Source organism: Panthera pardus, unplaced genomic scaffold, assembly GCF_024362965.1.
Source record: "Panthera pardus isolate Hobbes unplaced genomic scaffold, ASM2436296v1 HiC_scaffold_2, whole genome shotgun sequence".
Taxonomy (NCBI): Eukaryota; Metazoa; Chordata; class Mammalia; order Carnivora; family Felidae; genus Panthera; species Panthera pardus.
Genome location: NW_026526765.1, coordinates 84,053,761 through 84,067,250, shown reverse-complemented (window position 1 = coordinate 84,067,250; position 13,490 = coordinate 84,053,761). Strand labels below are relative to the sequence as shown.

Here is a 13,490-nt window from a genome sequence, read left to right as displayed (position 1 = left end):
TAAATTATTTTTTTCAGTGGACAAAAATAATTCCAGTTCAGGTAGCCACCAAATATTTAGAAGATTTCTAAAATATGTTTCTCTGTACACAGTAGAATCGACTCTGGAATATTTACTCAAGATTGATGTGAAATTTATCATTTTCTGGAGGTTGAGGATTATTGAAATCTAAAAGAAGAGTAGGCTGAGGCTAAGTGAAGCATCAGTTACACATCTGATGCTTTTCCCATTGTGTAACTTAATTGGTTTACACTGATTTTGTACTGGAGTATTTAGGGACAACATGGGGGCTTTTCTGCAGATCTGAACAGCTGCTTGATTTGTTAATGAACAAGGTTATCAGTAGCCAATTGCTCACAGCTGAAAAACTGCATGCTCCTGGTTAGTCCATTGGAGAGGGAATTTTTTAATGTGGCTTTTGTGTTGGACACTGTTGCCTTTTGGGTGATTTGGGTACATACATTTGTCCCTTTAGTAATCCAGCTTCATTACATGCAAATTAAAACTACTACATACACATTTTTACTCTGTGTAATGGACGTAAGGATGCAACAGAATTACTCATCTTTAGAACATAGGGAAAAAGCCCTTTATCATGGAATTGTCAGTTATATCACTTATTTTTTTGGGGGGGGAGGTCAAAGATCCCTTTGAAAGGTTTATGAAAGGTAGCAATCTCTACCCACAAGTGTATGTTTAAGTGTACACACACACATTTTGCCAACAATATGTCATGTAAACAATAATTCCTATGCATTAGGTTAAGAGCCCTTTCAATAGAATTGTTTTGAAATAGACTTCCTTTAGTGCCAAGGAGAATGCTGTTTTACAGATTAAAAGGTTTCTACTTAATCTTATAGGAAAGAAGCAATTAAGTACCAGGTTATAAAGATCAGTTACATGTTCCTGTCAAAAACTGGGCCATACTGCATAGACAACAAAAAAAAAACATTCATTGGCATAAAGAATATACACATTCATTTGCATTGCCTCTTATAGAATCAGGATCATTGAAAGACGGAAGATGTCTCACTTCAATAAATATGCGGTTTTCATTTTTTTCTAGATTTTCAGCATAATTTCAATGGTCAACTAAATAATGGATACACAGTTGACCCTTGAACAATGCAGGGGTTAGGGGTGCTGATATTAAGAAAATCATAAGGAAGTGAAAATACGTTTACAGTACTGTGCTATATTTATTGAAAAAAAAATCCACATAAGTGGGCTCATGCAGTTCAAAGTCATGTTGTCTGAGGGTCAAATGTACAGATATATAGTCCTAATAACAATTCTGAAAATGAGATTTGAAAGTAAATCCAATGCTCTTCAGTGTGGTACCCATTATTCTCTCCTATTCCAACATTTCCTTAATTATCCGCTCCAGAAGAGATGCTTCAAATGACTGGACAGTCACAGTCCTTGTTTTTAAACATCATTACTTTACTAGCCATGGTAGTTAATAATGCTTCCACTTAGAGAATAGACACAAAATAATCAATTGTTGAAATATCAATACTGATATCTCATTGAAGATCTAAAAAGAGATGAAGAAACTTCAAGGATGTATTTAAACTTTAAATATTAAAATTGGGTTTTTGTTTGGATCCATTATTATTATCATTCCATTTCCAGGGAATATTGTCTTGGTTTACAAAAAGAAGAATTTTGTATGATTTCTCTAAATTTAACTTGGAATCCAAACAAAACAAACATAAAAAATCTCCATGGTCAAGCATTAAAAGCATTTCCTTACATATACCCTTAATGATTTTGCCCCTCTCTTGATTTTGGTTAAATCCCACAACTACGCAGCTGAATCTGTCTGTCTAGAGAGTCACATTCCATCATGCTGACTGGTCTCATATTCCTGTTTACTGCCTACAGTGGGCCCTTAATAATATCATGTAGTCAGTAAATATGTCTCCAGTATGTTTATACTTCTATTCTCCTACACATGTATTTCATGGCTTCTCACTCTTCAAACCTCAACACCCCCTTTCTTGTCCGTACTCTCAGCTGATGACATTTTTGTTTTCCTTTACTGAAAAAAACTGAAGCAATCAGAAAAGAACCTCCGAAGAGTCTACTCCCCACATTACCATTACATGTGCTCACATACTCTGCCTTCCTGCCTGGCGGGACTCATGCCACTCCCAGGCTCCTTTCTCAATTCAAGTCTGACTTTCACACTAGTTCCCATCTTTCCCCCTTCCTCATGGACAGAGCCCCAGGAATGTGCTCCTCACTTTCTCCTGTCATATCAATTGTTCACTCTTTGCTAGACTTTCCCCATCAGCACACAGGAAATCATATTCTGATTATTACACCACTATGACTTACATCTTTAGACAAACTTCTTTTTTGTTGTTTTTTTTTTGTTCCCTTTTCAGGAAAACTTCTCAACACACTTTTCTTTTTTTAATGTTTATTTATTTATTTTGAGAAGGAGAGAGAGAGAGAGAGAGAGAGAGAGCGAGCATGAGTGGGAGAGGGGGAGAGAGAAAGGGAGAGAGAATCCCAAGTAGGCTCCTCACTGTCAGTGCAGAGTCCGACATGGGGCTCGATCCCAGCAACTGTGAGATCATGACCTGAGCTGAAATCAAGAGTGGGTTTCTTAAACCACTGAGCCACCCAAGTGCCCTAGATTTTCTATTCTATGTCCAATTTATCTCTTTCCATTTTCTACTAAACTCACCCTAGTCTAGATCATCACCACAGCATGACCGCTTCCACCAAATTCTGCTTTTCAATCACAATTCCCTAATTGTAAATCCATTGATCAATTCCAAGTTCCTTCCCTATGTGACTTACCAACAATTGACAGAGTTGATTAGTCCTTCTTCCTTGAGACACTTCCTGTCTGTACCTGGTTCCTAGGTGACAGTCTGTTGGTTTTCCTCCTACCTAATGAATGCCTCTTCCTCTGTTTCCTTTATTGGTTCTTCCTTTTCTCCCAGGCCTATTAATCTGAATGTTCCCCAGAGTGCACTCCTCTATCTTCTCTTTTCCAACTATGTCCCATTCCTTGGTGATCTCATGTAGTCCTATGGCTTTGAAGAGCATCTGGGTGCTTAAACTCTCCAATATGTTTCCAATTTAAATATCTGTCCTGACTTGATGACCTGACATACCCATGTAAATGTTTAAGAGCCAAATCCAATATGTGTTCAAATCTGATCTTCTCCCCACCCCATATCTGTTTTACTTACAGCCTTTTTGTGCCCCAGATGATGACAGTTTTATCTTTCAGTTATTTGGGCCAAAAGCCATGTTGAATCCATCTGCAAACCTCATCAGATCCACCTTCAAATATCGAAGATCTAACCATTTCTCACTTCTACATTACCATCCTGGTTAGAATGACCATGTTGTCTCATTTTTATTGCAGTACCTTTCTACCAGGTCACCCTGTGTCCACCCTTCCCTGCTATAGTCCACTCTTACCATAGCAAACAGAGTCTTCCTATAAAATGTACTTGTGATCATGAAACATCACTGTCAATATTCAGCAATGACTCACCATTTCCCTTAGAATAAAAGCCAAGATCCTTGTGATGGCCTAAAAATCCCAGCATGAACTGGGTCCTGCTCCTCTGTTACCACATTTTCCATCACTCTCCCTCTTTCTTGCTCATTCCACTCCAGCCACACTAACCTTTTCTCCTTTGGGGCCAATGCTCTATTTATTTTCTTTATCTGGACTATTCTTCCTACAGATATTCTCTTAGCTAATACTTTTCTTCCAAGCTTTGCTCTAATTTCATCAACATTGCCTAAGGAACAACTTTAATACCACAAACTAAACTTCCTCTTCCAACACTCTCAGTCCTTCTCAACTTGCACTAGTAGGTCTTTTTCATAGCACTTATCAAATTCTATCTATTCATCATATAACTTAAATATTTATTACATTTCTTTTCTTTTTTTTCTCTTATCCCTAGACTCCAAGTTTCATAAGGCACTGTTTTGTCGACTGATCAATCACCACTCCTTAAAACCATGTGGGACACTTACTAATAAACATTTGGTGAAGGAGTATGGTTTAAAAATATATCAGGAATTAAATAAATATAATCAAGTAGTAATAAATAAATGATATAATATAAATATATCTCTAATCATTTCATTTCTTTAAATATTTATTAAATACTGTCCATTTGATAATAGTCTAGTTTTAAGGAATCCATACTCAGAAAACAGAAGGGGAAACTAATGTTTAGCATAGTATAGTATACTATGACAGCTGTAATAGAGTTATACATGGGGTATTATGGGAACATGAAAAACCTGCTGAGGACTTCACCAACTAGCAAGGCCACTTAGTTGTCTCTCCATGTGACAGAGGCTGGAGATTTAGTCTCTGGAGAAATTTAAACAACCTGTAGATTTAGGGACATTAGGAACAGCAAAGGGTGAGACTGACTTATGATACTGTTAACTAAAAGTTTATATGGTGAGCTCACCCCCATCCCTAACACACACACACACACACACACACACACACACACACACACACACACGGAGAGAGAGAGACAGAGAGAGACAGAGAGAAAATCACTCCCAGAATATATTCCATCAAGTCTATGGGTTTATAGGTCACAGAAAGGAGCCCTGAGGATTCATTTCTGATGAAACTGAATGACCAGTAAAGACGGGCTGCTATATGAGGGTTTCTGCAATATAAATGACAGGTCTCTGCTCCCAAATCCTGGTATGAAATCACTCACTCATTAATCCCTGACAACAGATACAGAGCTTCCAGTCAGATTTTTTGCTTTATTCTTAATACATATGGAAAGACCAGTAGTTTCAGATATTTGAGAACACCTCTCATGGAAAAGACAGAAATTAGAACAAAGAAACAGAAAAAAGGAGAGATATTTTTCATCTTAAATGAGTAACAGAAAGTGGTATGTGGAACCTGGGCTAATTACAAGGGGTGATTGGTTTTCCTGTGTTTGCCAAAGGAAGGAATAAAGAAGAGGATTCTAGATTGGAGAAGGATGGGTGTGTCATTCATTCATTCAATCGGTCAACAGAGTATGTGCGCTTACCGCACATTAGGTACCATGAGAGTCAGGGTAGAAATAAAGTTTCAGCAACTGGAGTCTGACATACCCAGGTGACATTTAAGTCACAGTAACTTGGTGACTTTTTATGTACAAATTTGGAGCCCCAAAGAGTTACATGGGTTGAGAATCATCACTCCTGTATAACTGGTGCTTCAAGTAATAGGCCTAGAGGAGATTTCTCAAAGAGAAAAAGCTACAGATAGAATTCAAAATTTTAGATCTGTCGATTTCCAAAAACCTATTTTATTATACAGGTGTAAAAGTTGGATGTTAACCAGATAAACTTTTTAAAAATAAGGTAACATTAGATTTCAGGGGAGAGCAAAGCACACAAAGTGTACCTTCTTCCTCTCTCCCAATTCTGCCAGAGAAACATTTCAAATAGTAAATTTTTATGAATGCATGAATATGCTTTTTAGATTGAAGTACTCATTTTAAAGACTTCATATCACGCACAGATTTAACAAAGCTTAAGAATTTTGAAAGAATTTTATTAAGACTATATATTTTGTGACAATATTTTTTTATGCTTCCATTCATGAAGTAATATACCTCCCTATATGTAAGTGTACATTCAAGGGTGCCTGGGTGGCTCAGTCAGTTAAGCATCCCATTTTTGATTTCAGCTCAGGATCTCATGGTTCATGGGTTTGAGCCCTGTGTCAGACTCCACGCTGACAGTGCAAAGCCTGCTTGGGATTCTCTCTCCCTCTCTCTCTGCTCCCCAATCTCAAAATAAATAAATAAACTTAAAAAAAAAGTATACATTCAGACCATTGATTGATATTTTGTGTATCAATAATACACTACAAAGGTAGGTATATTTCCAAGATGTCCATATGTATACTGTTTAAAATAAAATGAACAAACAGTACAAAAACATAGATCATACCAGATGGAATTGAGTAGATTTGGGCAGAGTAAAGCTCTCTCAGAGAACAATTGGAGGAAAAAAATGATACAACATGCAAATCATCTGTTTGAAGATGCTGGAAAACTGATGAGGCACCAAGGACTGGAAGGTCTAAAACTCTAGAGTGAAAATCATGAGTGAGTAAGCTGACCTTTGCAGCTGCCTTTACCATGAGGCCTGTGCCTATCCTGGGCTTAAGCAGGAGCCTGAGAATTGGATTTTAAACTAATAGAGTGTTACTCCTGGGAAAAGAAAAACCAACAGAGCTTTTGATAAATATTTGGAAAGGAGTTTCAAGAATATGAATGGGTTTAACCCAAATTCTGGGACTATGCAGAGTAGATGGTTAAAAGCTAACGCATAGGGGCACCTGAGTGGCTCAGTAGGCTGAACACCCAACTCTTGATTTCAGCTTAGGTCATGATCCCGGGGTCATGGGACTGAGCCCCACATCAGACTACATGTCAGGCTCTGTGCTGCGTGTGGAGCCTGCTTAAGATTCTCTCTCTCCCTCTTCCTTCCCCCCCCCCCATTCACTTGCTCTCTATCTGTAAAATAAAAACAATAAAAAATAAATAATTTTTTTAAAAAGCTAAAAAATAAAATACCTGAAAAGTAGCTGGAGGTCTATATTGCCTCAGAACATAAAAATCAGAATATGAGACCTGTCAAGAGAATAGGGCCCCTAAAGGGGAAGCCCATCCACTGGAGATTCTAGGAGTCCAGGGTGAACCCAGGATCAGCCAAGCCACATCACGATTGCCACACCTCATCAAAGCAGCTTTCTCCTTCATTTATTTGGATGATTATCTTTGATTCCTTCTACCTATCAAAAATAAAGGGTGTACTCTCTCTGAAGATAATATCTGCAGCCCCCGTGATTTTTATATATAATATCTGACATTCCATCAAAAGTCACTTGGCACAACAAAGACAGAACCACATGCCTAAAAACCAAAAAGTGTAAAAAAAAACAGATAGGTCCACAAATCACCAAATTATTAGAGTTAACAGGTTATGAAATAATTGTGATAAATATATTTATGAGAATGAAGGAAATGAACAAAACATTTAATACTAAATTAAACCTTTCAAGAGAATGAAATGGAAATTTTAGAAATGAAAAATAAAATATCTGAAATAAAGAACATATTCAATGATGTCAATAGCATATTAGCCACAGAAGACTGTGAAGGGCATTTTGTTTAAGGAAAAGAAAAACAATTTAAACATCTTGTAATTCTGATTTCAGGATATTGATAATATTTTAACTACAGGGGGTGTAGAACAAAATTTTGAGTATATACAAATTTTAAGCTTTAATGTTATGAGAAACCAAAAGAAAGGAAACAAAACAATCATCTCTTGTGTGTAAAATAATACACATATACAGTTTGATCATTTTTACACAGTGCTGCCAACTCAGTAATTTTCTAGTTGATTTCCTTCTTTTCAGTCTTTCTTGGCTGTTTGACAATTTTTAAATAATGGTATTAGAATTTAAGTGAAAATAGCAGACAATGTGAAATGCACAAGTCAGAGGGAGTATATATGTTTAGACACAGAATTAAGATATATATTTTTATAAAAGGGTAGAATTCTAGCTTATTTATAAGGATTATAGATATGCTACATGATAAGAGATGTGACAGAAAAGCTGGTTTCGTAGCAATAATAGTCAGTGACATATTAGCAATATAACTAAGTGCCAACCAAAATCTTTCCCAGTTACTATGCCAAGACTAAAATAGAAATCAGACACATGTTTCTATCAGATGGGGGTTCATTGGTAAGATGCAGCTGTTGCCTTCAGCACAGAAATTGAAGATAAACAGATTCATACTTTAAGAGGTTACAGCAACTTCTGGTAATCTAAATTCAGGTTACACGTTCAACAACATGAACACCAAATAATGAGAATGATTTCAAACACCTCGTCAGGTAGTGATTCTTTTTTTTTTTTTTTTTTAAACAACTTATGGATTTTTAGGTCTAATGAATTCTTTTTTTTTTTTTTAAACGTTTATTTATTTTTGAGACAGAGAGAGACAGAGCATGAATGGGGGAGGGTCAGAGAGAGAGGGAAACACAGAATCTGGAACGGGCTCCAGGCTCCAAGCTGTCAGCACAGAGCCCAATGTGGGGCTCGAACTCACGGACCGCGAGATCATGACCTGAGCCGAAGTCAGCCGCTTAACCAACTGAGCCACCCAGGCGCCCCAGGTAGTGATTCTTAAAGCACATATCAGAAATCTCTGATTTCTATTCAATTTAATTCCATTAATTCTTACTAAGTACCATGGAAAAAATTGATGGTTGCTTCTCAATATCCATTCTCCTCTTCTTTTTTAACAGAAGTCATGCATCCAGCTAAAAGACTGCCTTTCCCAGCTTTCTTGGCAGATGTATATATATGACTAAGATTGAGTCAGTAAGATTAAAATAAAGTATCATATACTTAAGGAGGGAGTTATCTTTTATCGCTTTTCCCTTTCTCCTGCTTTCTAGAACATGCATGTGACAATCGGAGTTCCACTAACCACATGGGTTCCGTGGGCTCAGTCTAGGAATGATAGAAAGATGATCTAAAAGAAACTTATAACCTGAAGTAGCATTTGGGACTGCCAGACCACCCTGTTCTGCCTACCTAACTTTAAACGCTGGAGAAAAATTAACATTTTAGCCTACTATTATAGGGGAAATGTAATATGCAGTCACACCTAAACCTGATATAAGTGCATACGTGCGTGCTAAATATAGGAAGCGGTGTGTCCTTGTTTTTCCAAGAAATGCAAAAAAAAAAAAAAAAGCTTACCTTTGCACAATGGTGGGAAACTGAGAATTTAACACGAGTGGAAGTATAGACATCATTGATGCTGTTTCTTAAGTGAAAAATGATACTTTAGGGGCGCCTGGGTGGCGCAGTCGGTTAAGCGTCCGACTTCAGCCAGGTCACGATCTCACGGTCCGTGAGTTCGAGCCCCGCGTCGGGCTCTGGGCTGATGGCTCGGAGCCTGGAGCCTGTTTCCGATTCTGTGTCTCCCTCTCTCTCTGTCCCTCCCCCGTTCATGCTCTGTCTCTCTCTGTCCCAAAAATAAAATAAACGTTGAAAAATGATACTTTGGGCACAAGTGCAATTTAATCCTATCTTTCTCATCTAATTTAAGGAAGGTAATTTAGACCTATTATCTGCCATGATTAGGAAGTCAAATGAAGAATAAAACTAAAATAAGTTAAGATCTCATTGGGATAAATAACTAGACCACTCTAAGAATACACTAGACATTTGAAGAGTGAACTTAGATTATCGTTGTCATTCATAAAATATATTCAGGGCTCTGTGTAGCTGGGGATGTTTGATCATTATATCATAATATAATGATTAATGTATGGATAAACCTAGTAAGTTGTAGACAACACAAAATACCAAACCAGGCATTCCTCAATTCATGTGGTTATACAAAGCTGTACTTAAGACTAACTTAAAATAAGAAAGGCTTAGAGCTGAGATTATTTTATTGAAATCACCACCAGAGTAATGTTGGGTCCTCTGCGTTCAGTACCACTGAGTAGCAACTAGAAAACAGAAATCATATAATCACACAACTCCAAGATATAAGAAAAAAATTCCTGGCGTTCTGAGATCCATGTATAATTGTCTTCTGATCCTGAGGAAACAATCCTCCCGAGTTTTTCTCTTTCTTTCTTTCTTTCTTTCTTTCTTTCTTTCCAGCAGTTGACACAATGTTACATTAGTTGAGGGTATACAGCATAGTGACTCAACTTCTCTATATGTGATGCTATGCTCACCACAAATGTAGCTACCATCTGCTCCAAAGAATGCTATTACAGTATCATTTTTCAATGAAAAGCATGTAACTGTGTGGTAGGAAACACCCATTCAGATAGCTTTGGTATGAATGAAAAGTTATTTTGTAGCCAAAACACTTGAAACTTTGTTATACTGTTAGAGTGAAAGACATGAAGACATTACTTCATGAAGATGGTACATATCCCAACCAAATATTTAAGTATATAATTAAGTTACCGTGTTACCCCAGAAAAATCCCTGCTTAGACCACATTCTGCAGGTATTCACGCCCTCTAAACATCTTCAAGTATACCCAAAACACTAGTAAGTAAGCACAGGAATAACACTTCAGTATTTGCTATGAGCACTCACACTTTGCCTTTAAGATTGCTCTAGACTTCTTGTCTTCTAACTCATAAAAATTTTCTTGGGTCCCTGGTTTTTAAGCCTACTATTGATTCAAGGTCTCTATTCCATGTCCAGATTCTTTTTAGCTCCTCCCAGAAGGAGATGGCATTTATTTCCCCACCCAGTGAATTTGAGCCAATCTTAGGATTTGTTTTAATAAATAAATATGACTGAATTAAAGTTTTTCAAGTACCAGACTCTGGGTCTCAGGACACTTTGCCCCTTCAGTCTTCAACCTCTGGCTAGGTTGCCCTAAGACTAGGTTGCCCTAAGACTGCTAGGTAAGTAGTCAATTTAGACCCCTGAAGGGTAGCAGTCCGTGGAGAGATGAGATTCACCAGCCAACAATGTGCAACACCTGCCATCTTGGATATTCTAGCCCAGCAGATTCTCCAGTAAAATGTAATCACATGAGAAACCAAGAGTCAAGATCATCCAAAGATTGCCCAAACTCATGATAGACAGTAAATTGTTATGGTTTCAAGCCTCAGAATTTGGGGTTGGCTTGTTGTGCAGCAATAGATAACTGATGTAGTGCCTAATCTTCCTCTCTCCCAGGAGGCCTTAGATTGATGACTTGGGTTTGAACCATCTAACTTAGGTCTGACTTTTTTCAAATATCGACTATTAAAATACAACCTGAGGAATATTTTTTCACCATCATCATGTTGCCATGGCAAAGATATAAGGTCTCCAAACAACTATTCTCTCCATTCTGCCCAGGCCGTGGAACTCTACCTAGTCAGTCATATTTTTGGTCTAACCTCCTTATCTGGGATGCCACTGACCTGGTCTGCTCTGTCTTTGCACAAGAATAGAGTCTCTAGATACCAGGCAGATTAACCCAGTATGGTTTCTCTTTGATTCTTCAAAAAAAAAAAAAAAAAAAAAAAACCCAAAAAACAAAAAAACCTTTTAATTCTGTACTTTAAAATGGCCATAGGAAGATGAATAAACAAGAACAAAATTCACACTTTAAGATATAGAGAATTTATGAAACAGAATTCTTAAATGAATATATTTAAGAATATATAATTGCTGACTTATCACCAAGTATAAAATCTTTAATTATAAATGTCCTGCAAATTGGAAGCTAATGACCAAGCTTTCTTCATTTGAGTATTGATGATGTCTTTAACCAGAAGTCTGCAAATACTTTCTCCTCATTCATTCTGCTTTGGCTCATCTTCCCTTATTGCACACATTGATTTTAATCTCTAAATATATTTTAATCTCTAGTTCTCAAATTGATCTGCTTCTGGCAGAATAGGCCTGGCTTACCTATAATTTCTCAATGCCTCATCTTGCTTCATAAATATCATTAATAAAAATACTATGGTATAAACTATTTCTTTTTTTACTTTTTTAATGTTTATTTAATTTTGAGATGGAGAGAGAGACAGAGCATAAGTGGAGGAGGGGCAGACAGAGAGGGAGACACAGAACCTGAAGCGGGCTCCAGGCCCTGAGCTGTCAGCACAGAGCTGGGTGTGGGGCTTGAAATCATGAACCGCAAGATCATGACCTGAGCCAAAATCTGATGCTCAACCGAGTGAGCCACCCAGGCACCCCTGGTATAAACTATTTCTAAAGCTGAGTACCTGTGAGTACACCCATGCAATTACAACAACTTCTTCTGTAAGGCATTAAAGTTCCTGCAAAACGTTTCCTTGAAAATGGGATCCATGAAGCGACTGACACAACTATGATACTAAAGGTCTCTCAGTTTCTGGTTTGCTAGGGAGACAATGCTAACAGGCTGATTGTGGCATTAGAGATTCTTTCCTTCACTCACAAGTCCTTTCTTTCTTAACTCTCACTTTTTATCTATAATCAAGTACCCTTGGATTCAGGTTTAAAGCCTTCCACTGACCGCTCTACTAAGATTTTGTCACATAAATACTTCCGCCCACTTGCAGACTCTTTACGGTCTCCCAGCTATCAGCTTCTTCCCTTAACTGTCCATCATTCAATAGTAAACCAATTAACCACTGTTAAGTTTTGTGAAATTCCAGGGTCTAGCTAAGTGAAGTCAAAGACATTTTTAATAGCCTTCTCCTCTCCTCTTTAGTAAATTCTTATGTATGTTCTCCTTTCATGGAATTCAGAGAAAAAGCGCTAATATATGTTTCCAGAGAATCACATAGAACTTACATTCTTATAGAATTCTTTGACAAAAATGAAGCCCAGGTAATATACAAAGGCAAGGAATACAGTGATAATTACATCTAAATAGTGGACATTTTGCATGTTCAATAGTGGAAAGATAAAATTAAAGCCGTCTGCAAATCTCCCTTGCACATCTGGTCCAACTTAACAATCACTGCTGCCCCACTAGCTAATTTAGTTCCTATTTCTTATCAAGGGGAGAATATGGTGCCTACATAAGGTAATGGCATGGTAAATTTTACATGGTCAGACTTACCGGTTTTCCTATTTAATAGGGTTCTGGGACCCAATTTCCACAGGCAGGGCTAGGGATTTCCTGCACCAACAAACAATGCTCAACACCAGCTTAGAGTCTTAAAATTTGACTCAATTCAGACACTGTCCAGCGACAGCATCCTATTCCACAGGGTGAGGACTTAGTCCCACAAAACTGTTCTCATCTACAACCTTCCGAGACCCCTCCCAACTCTCCCCCACCTCCACCCACTTCAGATGCCAGTCTCAAACCAACGTTGTTATCTGCACTTCCAGCCAAAGGGCTATAAATCACAAGTTCCCACAGCCTCTTCCTTGGGTTGATTAATTTGCTAGAAAGGTTCACAGAACTTAGGAAACTCAATTACTTACTTGATCACTGGTTTGTTATAAAAGGATAAAGCTCAGGAACCACCAGATGGAAGAGAAGAAGAGCTGTGAAGTATAAGGAAAGCACAGGGAGCTTCCATGCCCTCTCCAGGACCTCCACCAACTTGAAAGCACTCAGAACTCTCTCCTCGTGGGTTGTTATGGAGACTTCATTACACAAGCACGATTGATTAAATCATTGACCATTGGTGATGATTCAGCATTTAGCCCTCTTTCTTTCCTGTAAATCAGGGGGTTGGGACGGAAAGTCCCACCCCTTTGTTAGTGGTTAGTCCCACTGGCAACCAGCCCAGGTGCTTTCCAAAAGTTACTTCGTTAACATAAAGCCTGTTGTGGTGGAAAGGGGCTTGTTACTCATAACAAGCTACCGATTTCACCCTTTGGCTCTGAAGCATTTTCAGGAACTAAATACTATGACATAAGATGTCTCTGTTACCCTTATCAATCAGGAGATCCCAAGGGTTTGGGG

At 37.8% G+C, this 13,490-nt stretch overlaps 1 long non-coding RNA gene across 1 annotated transcript in view; it reads right to left on the bottom strand.

Moving 5' to 3' along the window:
- LOC109254673 (uncharacterized) overlaps positions 1 to 13,185 on the bottom strand; it is a 98,834-nt gene extending 85,649 nt beyond the window's left edge. Inside the window, exon 1 of the long non-coding RNA XR_008423801.1 lies at positions 13,004 to 13,185. This is a non-coding gene — a long non-coding RNA (uncharacterized LOC109254673). The remainder of the gene's footprint in view (positions 1 to 13,003) is intronic.
- Between the last annotated feature and the right edge of the window lie 305 nt (positions 13,186 to 13,490).